Raw genomic sequence first — 17791 nt, forward strand, 5'->3', positions numbered from 1 at the left:
TAGTGACTACCCTAGCGCGCTATGCGACACATGTTCTTCAGTCAGCATTCTACCAAAAGTGATGGCAGACCATCTGGGTCTGGAGATAGAGCCTTCAAAGGATTTGTTCACTTTTGTGGACTATTCTAAGAGGAACTCAGAGGAATCATCAGAAACCTTGAGGTGAAGATTGGTAATGCCCTAGTTCCAGTATACTTACGTATCTTGGATATCAAGCTTAACTGGAATTATTCTCTACTACTTGTGAGAGATTTCATGGCTACTGTAGGAGCAGTTTGCAAAATGCAAGACTAACAAGTTGTACTTGTGAGAGATTTCATGGCTATTATGATCCAGTGAGAGTTGTTAAGTGTGGGAACCGAAATTCACACCGTCGAGATTTAGTTAATGAAGGAAAGTCAAGTAAACCTAACTTTCCTTGGAGGTCCGGACTATCTGCGTAATCACACGAAATCGAAAAAGAGATGGATAACATGATATCGATAAAATGTCGCTCAGAGGCGTTTTATTGATTAATAAGAGTACAATTACAGAATTTCGCTGAGAAAAAGATGAATAGAGAATTGTTAACAATAGAATCCTAGAACAAAGCGGAAAAAACGTTATAAGTATGACTTCGCTAGTCGAGCCACCAAAATCCTAAGTATTCTAAGCTAACAAGAGTTCTCTAGGTCTAAAATCTCGGATCCTTGCGCCCTTTGCTCCAGCTATCCTTATCTTTGTATCCAAGGTCGGTGGCCACTTTCCTTTTTGCTTCTAGGCCCGAGTTTATCCCTTTGTGGACATATCACATTTTCCTCCCATCTTTGTAGTTATCTTCGGAAACTTGACATTTATCCTCGAAACTTAACATTTATCCTTTCCTGCGAGTAAAAGATAAAAGGTCATAGTAGTCTTCGGCTCTAACTCGTCTAAAATGGCAAGTGGCTTTTTAGCCGCGTCTTTAGGCCTCTTTGGGCTGTTTTACGGTTTCTAAGTTTTTTCGGCCACGGGTTCAGAGAGTATAGCCACGAGGACGCATGGCACTGACGTTTAAGATTGGGTCGGGACAGACCACGCTCGCCATACGGCGAGCGGGCTGGGACGAACCGCGCTCACCATATGGCGAGCGGGCCGGGACAAGCCGCATTCGCCATATGGCGAGCAGGCCAAGACAAGCCGCGCTCTCCATATGGCGAGCGGGCTGGGATAAACCACGCTCGCCATATGGCGAGTGGGCCGGGCAAGGCCGAACTCGCCATATGGCGAGCAGGCCAGGACAAGCCACGCTCGCCATATAGCGAGCTGGTCGGGCAAGGCCGCACTCGCCATATGGCGAGCGGTCAGGGACAAGCCGTGCTCGCCATTTGGCGAGCGAGCCGGGCATGGCTGTTGGGGTCAAAAACGGTTACGACGAAGTTAACGTCCAAATCCCCGAAGAAGAAAAAAGTAGAAAAATTCTTCGACAAATATTTTTTCGAAATAGATTCTTCTTTACGAAAAACCTTTGCGGAAGAAACGCGAATCATCGGACAAGAGCTCGAGAAGGATCGTTACGCAGCGACCAAACGCGTGCTCCGCTCGGTCGCTACGTAGCGACCGAGTTCGAGCCAAAGCTCAGTCGCTATGTAGCGACCAAACGCCCATTCCGCTTGGTCGCTACGTAGTGACCGAGCTCGAGCCGAAGCTAGAGAAACTTCCGATGTCGATCTCTGGAGTCTGTCCCAGAGGGAAGAGGAACCCCTCCGCGAGTTCATCAGCCGGTTCAAGTTGGTGATGTCCAGGGTCAGCGGGATAAGCGACAAGGTGGCCATCGACGCGCTCAGAAAGGCGCTCTGGTACAAGTCGAAATTCAGAAAATGGATATCCCTTGAAAAACCGCGGACGATCCAAGATGCCCTCCACAAGGCGACGGACTACACCATGATCGAGGAAGAAACGAAAATCTTATCGCAGAAGCATAAGTCGGCGAGATAGTCCTCGAAAGATGTAGACCCGAAAACAAGGAAGAAGAACCCTCGTAACGACAAGTATGTCCATCACGAGGGGGAAGAACTCCAAGGAGCACATAATTACGCGATCGGCTCAGACCAGGACCGAACCACGGGTAATACGTGGACTCGCAGCCAAGGATATGATGAAAACACCTTCTGCGAGTTCCACCAATCCCGAGGACACTCCACGACTAACTGCAAGGTCTTGGGAGCGAGGCTGGCCGCGAAGCTACTAGCCGGAGAACTCTCGGAAGTAACCAGCATGAAAGATCTCATCCTCGAGACCGATCGCCCCCCGAAGCCGGACAGAAATCTTCCCGCGGAGAGATCTCCCCAAAGAAACCAATCCGGGGATAAACGCGGTAGGAGGCCAGACGACAAAGGGAACGATAACAATCGTCGTAGAGTCAACATGATCATCGGAGGATCGCAATTCTGCAACGATACGGTCTCCGCCATCAAGGCTTACCAGCGGAAGGCGGAGTCGAGCGCAAACTGGCCTACATGGTCTCCTACCAAAGATGATCAGAACTGCTCAATCACCATCACAAAGGAGGAAGCCAGCGGGATTGATCAGCCTCACTGCGATCCGCTCGTCATAGACCTCGTCATACGAGATCTGGAAGTCGGAAGAGTACTCATTGACACGGGGAGCACGGTAAATGTAATCTTCCGCGATACTCTCAATCGGATGAGCATTGAACTCGGAGAAGTAACTCCAACTCCGAAACCGCTCAAAGGCTTTTCTGGCGAAGTATCGATGACCCTCGGATCAATTCAGCTACCTGTCATGGCCAAGGAGGTCACAAAAATCGTAGAGTTCGCGGTAGTCGATCATCCTGCCATCTACAACGTGACCATGGGAACCCCGTGGCTCAATGCTATGCAAGCCGTTCCGTCGACGTACCACCTGGGCGTCAAATTCCCGACCCCAAACGGAGTCGCATCTATCTGGGGATGTCAGAAACAGTCGACTGTGCTTCCTCCCAGAACACAAGTTAAGACAAATGACAACCTCTGCAACGGCAAATCGCAAATGCACGAAGATCGATAAATCTTGGACCAACAACGTTTTGAGAAAAGATGATTTCACATCGTCTGCCGACGCAGACGCTTCGGGCGTCGAAACTCAACAAGAGGCCAGAGCCGACACTACAATTCAACCGCAACATTCGGAAGAGAACACTGACCCTGCCACGATCATCTCGATCAAGGCGGTCAGAACGGCGACAACCGCCGAGTAAAAATGCTCGGGGCATAAAACAGAACTACGAGATGGCTTGATCCTCGAAAGGGGTACGTAGGCAGCTCGTCGAAAGACGAGTTCAGCTATCCCCCTCTCCAAAAAGGGGGGGGGGAGTGGGTGCGTATACTCGTATACTCCCACATAGGAAAAGATGCGTTATTGTAATCGAATTCTATCAAGATTTCAAAAAATTTTACGAAATATTCGTCGCTCTTTTTAAGACAAAATCGCAAAACAATCTCACTTCAGCAATATACGTATAGTCTTCGAAATAACTGCGAGGCGTCGCCAAGTTAAAAATCGAGATGATACGAACAAATTGTCTGAACGCGACCACTACAAATCTTACACTTCGTTCGTCGATTGGCCCCGACGAACACATCAGCCGTCTTAAACAAACGCAACCTGATCACTCTTTTGATCTTCAAACGTCCAACATAAGGACGAAAGCGCGCTACAAAAAAAAATCCAAAATTTTGGTTTAGCACTTCCAGTTGGCTTAAAAATTGTCTCTGGAAAGATGCTCGATTCGTACCATACAAGTCGTATAAGCCGAGAACCTATCGCGGACTTTAAATCGGTATGAATCAGGTAGAAATCGCAACAGGAAAACCGATAGCCGGCTAGTCACCGCACAAACCTTAAAACCGAGAGTAAACCTAGGTCTTGCCCTAAACCCATCGCATTGGTCTCAAATATCTCAAAGACATGATATCTAAACGATACGAGATTCCTAAAACATGTCTCTTCGTTCATAACTCAACGTTCCTAAAAAATCGTAAATAATTTTTACGAAAACTCACGTCTCGAACGAACTAACAGATTGAACGCCTCAACGAAGATAAATATGAGACGACAACTCATGTTCACTTCAAACCCAATCTAAACAAAGTAACCCAAACAGACATCCATTATATAAACCGCATAGAGGTAGGAGTTTAAGGCCACACTCAGCCAGACATATATGAACAAAGGCCACACTCGGCCGCTAAATACTAGATAAAGGGAAAAACTCCTTCCCGTCAAAACACTCACAGGTCAAAGTTAAAACTCCCAGACAAGGAAACCCCGAATGCATCCGCGGGAAAGTTCACTTCCTCATCGTCACCGGCAAAATCAGCCGTAGTTTCTATGGTATCAGGGGAAACCGGGATGGGATCCCAGAATCCCTGGATCTTCCCGTCGATCGGAGGAATGGTCGCCTCAGCGTGAGCATGATCCTTCATGCCACCCTTCATTAACTTCATCTCCCTCTCGAAAACTTAGTCATCTTCCGGCGTCTTCCAAAGGCTCCCGACGGAGCCGCGACACTCACTGAAGTCGCCCAGCGAGTTGAAAGCACCCTTAAAATTCCCGTACTCAACCTGGAATTGAGAAGCGTGAGTCTTCATCACCTCGACAATTTCCCTCTTGCCCTTCCGTTCCGCCCTGCGAACAGCCCTGGCATGATCACCAGCGAGTTGAGCGTCTCGCGCCAACATCTCGTCTCGCATGCGAGCAAGATCCTTTTCCGCCTTCTCCGCTTTAAAGCGATAGATCATGGATTCTCTATGGCTCGCCTCAATGGCTGATCCAAGCAAGTTCAAACCCTGTAAACCGATTGACACGTTATAAGCAAAAAATAATAATAACGATCGTCAGAATTCTTAAAATTTATACCCCGTTAATGATGCGAAATCTTTCCGAAACAACTTTCGGCCTCCCTGACTCGCTCGTGGCCTGAGGAGCGTCAAAGCCCGACGGAAGACCAGCGAAGAAATCGTCAAAGTCCGGAATATGGACCTCGCTCGTACCACTTCCATCGCCGAAAGCAAGGTTCGGATCCCATCCTGGAAGCATGCAATTGTCCACCGAAAACTCCAGGTCGCCGAGATCAATATCTTTCCCCTTCGAAGAATTCGGCCCCGTCACAATAGTGGGAGCGGCGTCGGGACCGGCGTTGGGACCTTGGTCTTCAGGTTCGGAATCACTCCTTGTTTCTCCGCCCAAAGCAGGACCAGGATGCACAAACCTCAACGCCTTACGAACTCTCTTCGGCGTAAAAGAAGTCCAGAAAAAAGGACCATTCCTGAGCAGATCCCTCATCGCAATAATGTCCTCAGGAAACGGAGCAAGAGGGTTGATAGAGGGACGATCGTTCGGCAACCTCCGAAATAGTGGGATACAACTCTCCTCAACGGACGCTGCGTCTACACGAACGAAGAAGAAAAACTTCCTCCACGAGTTGAAGTTAGAAGTGAACCCCTTTACCATTGACATGAAGTTCCGAGGAACCAGCCTGTACGTGTCCGTTTCCCTAATGATCTGTAATCGAAGAAGCGCTTCGAAGTGATCAACGGTGAGAGAAAGACCATGCTCGTAGCTCAGGACCAGGATCCCTATGAGGTGCTGGATGCCAAGAGGATTCAGTTGGCTTATCGCCACCCCGAAACGACCCAACACACGGACGATGATCTCGGGGATCGGAAACCATAAACGGCAACGCACTACAAATGCCTCGTAACAAGTAAAGAACCCCTCCAGGGGACTACTAGTGCACTCTCCTTGACAAGGAACCCTGAATTCCACCGCGTCCAAAAAATGGTAGAACGACCGCATGACCTCGAGAAATCCGCTAGTGCTCCTACTCGGTGCACCTGCCTCCACCGGGCGATGGTTCATGACCGGGAACGATTTTTCTATGGGAGGCGTGATCAAACCGTAACACGCCACCCACCATGCCTCGTTCTCGGCGGGGTCTACCGAATGAGGAACGAATTCCATCTTCGGCACTCGAAGCTCTTCAGAAACATTCGCGGGCAAAGACCCTTTCTTCGAACTCCTCTTCTTACTCGACATCTCGTGTTTTTCTTTAAAATCAAGGAGGAAATGACAGAGAGAAAGAGAAAGAACTTTTCAAGAAAAACCTCTCTATAAGAATGAGTAAGTGTGAAGGTTATGAAGAAGTTACCTCCCTTCTTATAGGCATGAGAAATTACTATTTACTTGCGGATTTTTGGACACGAACTTCGCCCATACAGCAATCTCGTCCAAACTCGCCATACCACGCATTGCGACCTCTCTAGAAATCCACGTTCCCAATGTGCTGGGGGGCTAACTGTTGGGGTCAAAAACGGTTACGACGAAGTTACCGTCAAAATCCCCGAAGAAGAAAAACGTAGAAAAATTCTTCGACAAATATGTTTTCGAAATAGATTCTTCTTTACGAAAAACTTTTGCGGAAGAAACGCGAATCATCGGACAAGAGCTCGAGAAGGATCATTACGCAGCGACCAAACGCATGCTCCACTCGGTCGCTACGTAGCGACCAAGTTCGAGCCAAAGCTCCGTCGCTACGTAGCGACCAAACGCCCATTCCGCTCGGTCGCTACGTAGCGACCGAGCTCGAGCCGGAGCTCGGTCGCTACGTAGCGACCGGGCTCGAGCCGGAGTTCGGTCGCTACGTAGTGACCGAGCTCTTCCGGTCGAGCCCGTTCGCTACGTAGCGACCGAGCTCTTCCGAAACGTCGATACGACATCTGTCCATGCATTCTCGTCTACCCTTCGATGCTATCTCCCGAATACCGTAGCGACCCATCTCATGTTCCCCGCCATTTCTAAGTTATCAATCAGACTCTACCGTAAAAACCGCGGAAAGTTCATTCTTTATCGAAAGAAGCCGTAATAAACGCTTTGAGTCGAAAGACGGCCCAAAGGGATCTAAGACACAACTCGAGGCCCAACTTACAATTTCTTAACCAACAGCCCGTAAACCGCATGTCGGTTTACGCTTGGTCCACAAGGGAAGATAAATGTCGAGTTTCCGCGGATAAATACGAAATTTTGAAGATAATTACGAAGATCGGAAAAAATGGAATATCTCCATTTTTATGCTATGGCGGCTTAAGGGCAGAAGAGGAAAGGCGTAAACCGACCTTGGAGCCAGTATATAAGGGGTCTTAGGCGAGAGGCATAAAGGGAGAGAACTTTTTCAGAGAAAACTTAGCACTTAGAGCAATTAGGCAACTTTCCATTTTTGTTATTTCGAGCTGCGACTCAATTAGGTTTAGCCGTCTTAGGGTTGCTAGAACTAGGAATCTTGCCGACAGCTCTCGAGCCCAGGCTTATACCTTGTTGTAAACGCTCATACGCAAATTCGGAATAAGACTTCTCTTTGCTCTCTTTTTACGATTTTTATACTTCTTCGTTGTCATTATCGTGTTCTGATTTGCTTGACGTGTGGTATTAGCAGATATCCGGGACCTTTGGGAAATTAGGGTTTTCCTAGTTTCCTTATTTAAACGGAAATCTACAGTGCGAATTTTGATTCCCACAATGGCCACACTAGCCATATGGCGAGCGGGCCAGGACAAGGCCGCACTCGCCATATGGCGAGCAGGCCGAGACAAGCCGGGCTCGCCATATGGCGAGCGGGCCGGGCAAGGCCGCACTCGCAATAAGGCGAGTGGGACGGGATAAGCCAAGGCGAGCGGGTCGGGATAGGTCGAACCTCGGCTTTCTCTCCCAGGAGTTATTCAAAGAAGTCGGGTCTTCATAGATTCTCGACTTTCTCGAAGTAGTTCCGGGGAAGCTTTACGTTAGTAGTGATCCTAGCCGTTGATTTCGAGATTACCTTTTTTGACCCCAACATCAAGCCACAGACGTTCTACATGGAGATTGGAGATGATCATAGCAGTCTGTTCTCCGATTCTGGAGCTGAGCGTGAATCAGATAATGGAGCATCAATCGACACTCAACCTGAGCCGTCGTTCGATTGTAGATTTGAAGCGACGATTGACAGAGCTTTAGAAGCACCGATCGACTGTTATCTTGCGAATGAGATAGTCGATTTTCCAGAAGGATATATCGACAGTTGGGAGAATGATTACTACCAACCTAGCTTCACACACTTCTACCCATTCAAAAAGGATGATCCGTGTCGTACAGCCAGACGAGTATAGAGTATACATAGATGAAGATGGCAACACACATGCACTGGATGGAAGGATCATCAATGTTTATAAGGAAGATATAGACGCAATATTGGAGATGGCTGATAAATCAGGAGGAAGTATCTGAGTCTACCACAGTATGAGGGACGTTTTCAGATGCCCGGAATCCATCTCATACCTACACCTTCACCAGAAGAATACAAATACACTAGAGATGAGGTCATGGAAATCATGAAGAAATCAATGTCTAACCAGGATAAGATGTACGAAAAGATGCAACAAACAATGGACATACTCTTTCACCCTCTCCACAACAACATTGCTTGGATCAGCAAAACAATGGAGGAGCTGCAGCAAAAATTGGATTATACTTAATGGATTATTCAGAGGCAGCAAGATCACAAAACCAAAGGTGAAGAAGCAATCAAAATCCTTGTTGGTACCTGGTTCGATATGTCCTTTGAAGATGTAGACACTTGTTTCCCAACAAGTAGTCACCTACCTCCTTACTAGCCAAACCACCTCCAAAAGTCAAGCTAAATGACTATTTAAGTTTTCTTTGATTAGTTTTACTTATTTTCGTGTTTACTTTGTTTCAGAAAAAAATTTAGATCCGAGGAGACGATTGCTCTAAGCATCAACCGATGAGACACAGTCGATATCGATCGACAGCACACCACCGCCACCGATCGAATGCCACTTATTTGTGTCGATCGACACTGGCATCATTGGGCAGGTATATTGTTTTCCTTGTTACATTAAGTATTTTCGATTTATGTTCTCACCAAACTTCGACTGAATAACCACTGGGGACAATGTTGTTTAAGTCCGGAGGGAGGTTTACTGATACTAGTTTAGTTTGAGTCTTATAAAAAAAAATGTTTTCAATATGCTTTTTCGAGTCAAGAAAAGGATTATGATCTTATTACAATTTAGCTACTACTCTAACCACTCTCTAGCACCATCTAGATTTATTGACAGCAGGATGTATTAGATGGAAACACCCCAGTGTATCACGTGTTACTCACATCCACACTTACTAAGAATGTCTAGAGAAACCAAAGCTGACTTCCAACCTTAGTCTACTCCACTTGCTTGTTTTGGGGCTTGGTATACATTGTATCGGAGTCCTCTTGCAAGTCTGGAAGGTATTTGACTTAGTGTCCCTGGTTCTCCATCCACCTCTCTTTGGCATTCATATTTACAAAATATTGAAATGATTTCTTGCGGTTTAGAGGGGTAGGAATGTTTCCTGCGACGCCATTATTCTATAATAGAATGATCACACATTGTTTGGAAGCGAGGGGTAGATACATTATCAATGACCCCACTATTTTTCTACAACTTTTCCCAGTAATACTATATATACTATATAAAAAAATAGGATTCAGAGAAGAGAGAAGAGAGTGGGAAAACCGGAAAGGGTTACCTGTAGGTCCAGATACTTTTTTGAGTTGATTCCATGTATCCTTTGATCGATACTCCCAAGATGTAGCCTACACATTTACTTTAATGAAGTCAGTAGAGGGGTATGTCAGGCGCTATCAGTGGAGTTGTGTGATGTATGGTAATGGTGACTAAGTTAGAGCGTGGTACATTGAATCATCCAAGGTTAGTAATGATTCACTTCCACCTTTCATATTTGCAGAAGTGAGAGTAGTGATTTTAAATTATGTGAGTCCCTGCTGTGTTCAAAAGCTCTTTCATTAGGACTGCTCTTGTTTTGCTTGAGGAGAGCAAACGAGTAAGTCTGGAAAAGTAGATATACCATGGATTTTACATATTTTTAGCCATGATATATAAGTATTTTAGGAGTTATTTATTATGTTTTGGAGTCTTTTTAGAGTATTTACAGGTTCATGAGTGTTTTGGAGATATATGGTGATTTTGGAGCATTTTGGAGATAAAGCTAGAAGAAACTCGTTGCTGCCCATAGAACCAGTCACGAGTCGACATTCAGAGTCAAACGTCGATTGACGGATAACTCTTGTTGTTGATCGACAGCGAAGCGCACAAGGGCCAACTTGGTTCTCAGCTGACTTATGGCCCAAGTTCCACATCATTTACAAGATACCCCTGGCCAATTTTAACCTAATGTTTATGTGCTCTACCATTGTTTTGGGCAACACACGCTTTCATACTTTGTACTTTTCACAGTAAATCATATTTAGGGTTTTTAACACTTTGGAGAGAAGATTCAAGACTCCTTTAGAGCTTTGTATTGGAACTCCAATTTTTCTACCTTATTTTATTTATGCAGTTTATTCAAATATTTGTTATGTTCTGTTTTGCTATGTCTAAGTAGTTACTTTGTAAAAATTAGGGTTAGAAGTAAAGTTATGAGGGATTATCCCAAAATATAGATACGCTAAGGTGACAAAGATTTCATATTATAGGAATTGTTATTAATGATTGTGTTCTAGAATAGCTAACTAGAACCCTGAACTTAGGATAATTAGGCGCAAGAGAAAGCATGGTCTCTTACCTGAATTAATTCCTTTGAGGTAGGATTGGTAGAAACAAGCAACATCTAATTTAGTCAAACTAGCGAACCTATCAAACAGCTCGGCAACGCTTGCTTAGGTAAACATCGAGCGACGCTAGTCACATAGCATTGATCGACGTTCGAACTATATCAACAAGCGATGGGTGAGATATAGACTTAGTCAATAGGATTTAATCGCACGCGGAAGCTGGAATACTTTGCAATTAGAATCCGTGTTCTAGGATTGAAAACCTTAGCATCTATATCACTATAATCTCAATTACCTGAAACCCTAAATCTAGCTATTTCTCATAATTGTTTACAACCAACCAATCAATCAATCGAACAACTGCCTTGTTCACCTCTGCTATTTACTATTTAATTGTTTACCTATCTTAATCATAAACTAGTTAGGATCTATTGCGTGTCTTAGCTCCTTGTAGATTCGATCCCTAAGAACTACGACTGGACCTCTTATTTGAGAGAGTACAAGTCACTCCTTGGGGTAGTTTAAGTGATATTAATTTTCTTGTTCCTAACGTGCGTTTGGATGTCAAACAGTGCTAACTTTGCTGACTGATGAATCAAAACTGACGAGCTACTCTCCTGATACGTTAAAATGGGTGCATAAATTTTCTGTCTAAGCAGTGTCGATCAACAACACGCTTGTGGTGGCGATCGACACTCGAGACAAAGAGGTACGAAATTTTATGTCTTTAATCAGTCACATTCAATTTTTATCTCTCATCAACCAAACTTAGAGTGAATAACACTGGGGACAGTGTTGTTTAAGTCTGGGCGACACTCGAGACAGAGAGGTACAAAATTTTCTGTCTTTAATCAGCCACATTCTATTTTTGTCTTTCATCAACCAAACTTAGACTGAATAACACTGGGGACAATGTTGTTTAAGTATGGGGAAGTAGTTATTGATGTTATATTTTGTTTTAAGTTTCAATGTGCCATTTTAAATTATTTTACTGAGTCAAACAGAGCCAGTTGGAGATTATGAACATTTTCTTGGAACAATCCCACTTAACCACATTCTGAGTTGTTTTTCTTCAGAATATACTGAATGGAAAAGTCAAAGCAGATGAACACGCCTGTAATTTCCACACTTCTTGAGAAGTCTGAAGAAACCAAAGTTAACCTCCAACCAAATCACTTTAATTCGCTTTTTTGGGGATTGTTATACACTGGATCAGATTAACCCTACATGTCTGAAAGATAAAGCTTTGTGCCTTCGAGTGCTAACTTTGCTTGCTGATGAATCAAAACTGACGAGCTACTCTCCTGATACGTTGAAATGGGCGCATAAATTTTCTGTCTCAGCAGTGTCAATCAACACCATGCTTGTGGTGGCGATCGACACTCGAGACAGAGAGATACGAAATTTTATTTTTATCTCTCATCAACAAAACTTAGAGTGAATAACACTGGGGACAGTGTTGTTTAAGTCTTGACAGTGTTGTTTAAGTCTTGGTGACACTCGAGACAGAGAGGTACGAAATTTTCTGTCTTTAATCAGCCACATACTAGTTTTATCTTTCATCAACCAAACTTAGGCTGAATAACACTGGGGACAATGTTGTTTAAATCTGGAGAAGTAGTTACTAGTATTATGTTTTGTTTTAATTTTCAACGTTCCATTTTAATTTCTTTTATTGAGTCAAACAGAGTCAGTTGGAGATTATGAACATTTTCTTGGAACAATCCCACTTAGCCACATTCTAGCACCATTCTGAGTTGTTTTTCTTCAGATTATACTGAATGGAAAAGTCAAAGCAGATCAACACGCCTGTAACATCCACACGTCTTGAGAAGTCTGAAGAAACCAAAGTTAACCTCCAACCAAATCAATTTAATTTGCTTGTTTTGGGATTGTTATACACTTGATCAGATTCACCCTACATGTTTGAAAGATAAAGCTTTGTGCATTTGATTCCATTCTCTCTCTCTCTCTCTCTCTCTCTCTCTCTCTCTCTCTCTCTCTCTCTCTCTCTCTCTCTCTCTCTCTCTCTCTCTCTCTCTCTCTCTCTCTCTCTCTCTCTCTCTCTCTCTCTCTCTCCCCCCCCGGTTGTGTTCTTAAGAGCTGGTGAGTCTCTGTGTTTTCAAACTATTTCCACAGATTTACTCTAAATTTTGCTTGAGTACAAGCAAAATGATAAGTTTGGAACTGTAGCAGCATTAGTGTGCTACAATGTAGCACAATCACTGTTCATCAAGGATTAGAAAAAGAGAATCAGAGAGGAGAGAAAATAGAGAAGAAAGGGATCATATAAAATTACATGTGATTCAAATACTTGTTTGAGTAAGAATCTATGTGTTCTATGATCGATATTCCCAAGATAAAGCCTACACCTTTATATGTAAGAAATGTGGTCAGGAGAGGGATATGTCAGATGGTATCTGGTAAGTTGTGTGTATGCAGTTTGCTAAGCTAGTCCAAAGTACGTGGAAATACCTCAGATGTGGCTGCGAAAGATGTGAGATAAAAGTTGTGTTCTTAAGAGCTGGTGAGTCTCTGTGTCTTCAAACTATTTCCACGGATTTATTCTAAATTTTGCTTGAGTACAAGCAAAATGATAAGTTTGGAGGAGTTGATATGTCATGGATTTTATCTATTTTCAACAATGATATAAGTATGTTTTTAGAGTCTTTTATATGCATTTGGAGTTGTTTTAGAATTTTTCAGGTCTAGGTGTTTATTGGAGATAATTGGAACTTTTGGGTCATTTTGGAGATTTGAGGAAAGATTTGAAGTCGGAGGCTGTTTCTAGGAGAAGCATCGATCGACACCGTACTCGAAGTATCGATCGACACCGTAGCCGCCCACGAATTTAATGATGATTTGAAAAAATTACAAGTTTTGCCCAAAAGTTGTTAGATGTTCGGCTTGTTTTAGAAGATTTGAGTCTTTGGTATGAACATGAGATTGGGATTGACTCGTGTATCCAACGAGCTAAGAGTGTAATACATTTAATATTATACATATTGAAAAATACAGTGCTCTATCACTTACACTAGACTCCTTATGCTTTGCCTTCTGTTTCTTTCTTTGTTCATTTTTGTTAGTAAAATAATAAATAAGTGTCTACGCGTGTGTGTATTGTTCTCTCTTTTCAGCTAGTGTAAATGATATACATTATTTATAATATTAGACACAAAGTGTCTCACATCGGTAGTTGAAAGGAATCTTTAACATTATATATAAGATAGATGAGTCACTCCTCTTATCATTAATTAGTTTTAGGTTGGAAGACCATCTAGTTTAACATGGTATCAGAGCCAGGTTCACGCAGTCCAACCCGATCAACGTCGATCTGACCCAAAAGTTGGTCCATCGATCCTTGTCCGAGCATTCCGAAATTGACGCTCAAAGAGCCATCATCTCGAGGGAGCGTATTAGACACAAAATATCCCAAATCAGTAGTTGGAAGGGATCTTTGGTAATATATAAGATAGATATCCCACAATTGATTTTAGGTTGGAAGCTTATCTAGCTTAACACATAATACCATTAGACCTATATACAAATATGAATGGAAAAGATTAAAAAAGATCAAGAATCATGAAGAAATAAAGATGTACAGCCAACATTGTTTCCTTATCCTCTGAAACTGATATTCCAAAACAAACATAGTCTACAAGGTATGTAAGAACTGAGATTTTTTAATGGTTTTAAGATCTTACAAGAAACTGAAAAGAAGTAACATCTAAACCACTCACTCACTCTTGATCAAATGTTTTTTCCAAGCTCGATCTTCTTCACCAGTCTGAATGTGTTTTGAAATATCGAATCTAGTATCCCCGCAACCTAAAACCCAACAAGCAGAATCATACAGTCACCATGGAGTACATAAGCAAATGAAACAAAGTTAAGACTGAGAGAATGAACAAAAAAAAATACTATACCGTGAAAACACCACCTATGATGGCGCAAACATTTGTGATGAAGTGTGAGAATGACTTTGGGTTCTCACTTATTAAGACCTGCAAAAAACATAGGGAAGGTTTTTAAGAGAGAAGAGCATGAATTGACATTGGTGACTGGTGAGAGATCAAATGCTGAAAGAGAAGAGAAACCTGCATAGGAGAGAGATCAAAGCGAAACTTGGCAACAGGGTAATAGTAACCATGAGCCACGCTGCTATGAGCCGTATACTCATACTCCTCAATCACTGAGTGTTCTTGACCGAATCTTCTTGAAACGACCTCTGTTTTGACTATTTGAAGATAATGTTCGATCTGTATTTTCACACGTTAAAAGTGTAAACCCCGACTAGGAAAGTAAAAAAAAAAAAAAAAATTGTGGGACTTACGGTAACATTAGCAGCAAACTGTCCTTCATTTACGAACCATTTGTTATTAAGCCTGTCATGGCTTAGGCCAAGATAAGGCATTAAGCGTTTCATATCAGTCAACAACCTTTCTGAAATCATTTTACCAAAGGAGAGATGGGAAACATAATGAGACATGTTCATTTGAGAAGCATCGAACGAATGAGCTCCTGAATGAGCTGAGATAATGATTTCTCCAGGGACCTGAATCAAAAACCAATATCACTACCAAAATGGCACACCATTAGAAGATAAAAACTAGAACATTGATAACTTCACTTTTACCTTCTTGGCACGCACATAGCCTACGATTCTACAACCACCACTAACTGGTGCCTTTTTAATACTTGAAGCCACATTATCAGTTTTACCATCTAAAGCTAACTTGTGGTCCTCCTTTTTGATAGGTTTGAGCAGATCTTCCACCATCTGGATGAAACAAATCATTGTAAATTTGTACAAACTGGTGCAATCATATATTCATTCCTAATGGTTGAATCTAATTGAGATTAGTATTACCTTGAGTATGCTCTCTGTGTCTCTATCTCCATAGTAAGATTCATGTTCATGGTGGCCATGGTCCTCCCTGCACAACGATTTGAGAGTGAACATTATCATCAAAGAGGATGTGGAGTTATAGAAAGAGAGAATAATAAATGGTTTTAAGTAGATGACATGAAGATCAATTTTCTCACTTAAGATCACTGCCTTTGCGGAAAATCCTGATAGATGGGTAGCCTTGTATATGGTTCCTGAAAATTTTCATTTGATACATTAAACTACAACAAAAAAAAAAGATGAGAAAACATCAAACTTGGTATATATACCTCTTGCATAGAGTAGTTTCTTCTGTGCAATCAACGCTTCCTAGAAGAACACGCCCATCAGTTTCAGGATTATATCTGCAATTCCAAACAGAAATCATCAGAAAAGCATGAACTTGATGATTCTTCAACGTTTAGTAACAAACAGAAAGAAAAAAAAAAAAACAGAACTACATACCTTTGTCTTGTTATTTCAGCTGCTTTCTCTCAAGATGGTTTCTGAAAATGTTTAGCAGAGAGAACAAAAGAAACGTTGTAAAATACTAAGCATTTACATATTTTTATGGACCCAACATAGGTAATCAAACCAACATTACCAAGCGATTACTCCAGTAGCACCATGGCGCATAGAAATTAACAACCAAGATTTGAAAACTGCACAACGAAGGTTCCATTTCAGTTGTGCATCTCTGAACACTTGGACAGGTACTAATAAGTTGCCAACTTACTGATGTGAAAACTTGTCAAAAGTAGCACCAGTTAATGGAATAGCAGCATAAGTATTGTTTCCATGATCTTCGTCTCCATGGTTGATGAGATCTAAGCCAGAGGTGGAGTGGACTTCTGCACCAGTGGCTCTTAAATGCGGATCAATAGGGACTTTCTTAATCGTTTTCGTTAGATTCAACCTGTTCTGAAAAAAAAGAACAATTTACTAACAAAGATTAACCATAGCTTATACAACATAACCAATGAGTTGCATAATCTGACATACAGTCTAAGAACCATTCTCTGTAATGACAAACTTTGTTATTTTAGTATATACAACAATCATCAGACAAGACTGAGAATTGGAAACAGAAACTTACGGTTCCTAACACGTCGCTGACATCAACCGATGCAAATTCACATGAGAGGGAAGGAAAGCTACAAAAAATGGTCAATTTATCAAGAAATGACCAGCCTTATAGAAAAACAATGGATACTCTGATGCATGTTGGTTGTTGTTTAATTCTACCTGACGTTGAAATTAATGCGTAAGAAGTCCCCATCAGAGCTGTTGTCAACTATAACAGATGTATTAGTGGTAACTGCCAAATAAGTACTCAGCTCCTGCAAGTTAAACCATTAGCTAGAATCAACGGACGGACAATGCAAGAAGCATATGATACTCTTCACAGCCACAACAGTAAAATTGTGAAGATGGAAACAAGGCAAAGAGGTTACCATTCCAAACAAGAAGATCATAGCGAGGGCACCTACAATGGACAATCCAGCACCAGAGAGAGATGCCTCTGTCAAATCTCTTGGGATTTTCCTGAAGAACAACACAAAATCACACTCAGCATAAGTATACAATTCTCAGAGTAATTATCCAAATATACAGAGTAAAGGTCGAGACTTTATGCACGTGAATCAAAAACCAATAGTATCATCAGAATTGAGACACAAGAGAGTAAATGCAAGAAAGGGTGGTTACCTGTAGAAATCAACGGACTTGATCTTGGTGGTGGAAACCATGGCTGCCTCTCTCTCTCTTAACCTGTTCCTGTATGATTCCAACTTAACGAAACTCAAATGTTATCTTTCTCTTAAACGGAATGAAGATTTTTCAGCATTTAAAGTTTATATATTTGTAATTCTCTTTCTTAAATAAAATAGAAAGGAATCATATCATAGAATTATAATTACGGTATCTAATCCTAGTATGGAAGGGAAGTAAATCAATTTTGGGCAAATCTCCAAAATAACATTTTTTTTAGTTTATATCACAAAAATAGCAATCAAAAACTAAAATGACCAAAATAGCATCTTTATAAGTTTATCCTTTGAAAATTTTAATTTTTTTATATTTCAAAATTTGAAATCTTAAACCCAAAACCTCATTTCTCAACCCTAAACCCTAAACCCTAAACTCTAAACCCCAAACCCTAAATTTTAAACCCTAAACTCTAAACCATAAACCCTAAACTCTAAACCCTAAACCCTAAACTCTAAACCCTAAACCCTAAACTCTAAACCCTAAATCCTAAATCATAAACCCCACATTTT

The 17791-nt window shown here is 42.1% G+C and overlaps 1 pseudogene; it reads right to left on the reverse strand.

The window, feature by feature from the left end:
• Positions 1-14221: 14221 nt before the first annotated feature.
• On the reverse strand, positions 14222-17548 carry LOC106385236 (annotated as a pseudogene).
• Positions 17549-17791: the final 243 nt, after the last annotated feature.

This window comes from Brassica napus, chromosome C5 (genome assembly GCF_020379485.1).
Source record: "Brassica napus cultivar Da-Ae chromosome C5, Da-Ae, whole genome shotgun sequence".
In the NCBI taxonomy this organism is placed as follows: domain Eukaryota; kingdom Viridiplantae; phylum Streptophyta; class Magnoliopsida; order Brassicales; family Brassicaceae; genus Brassica; species Brassica napus.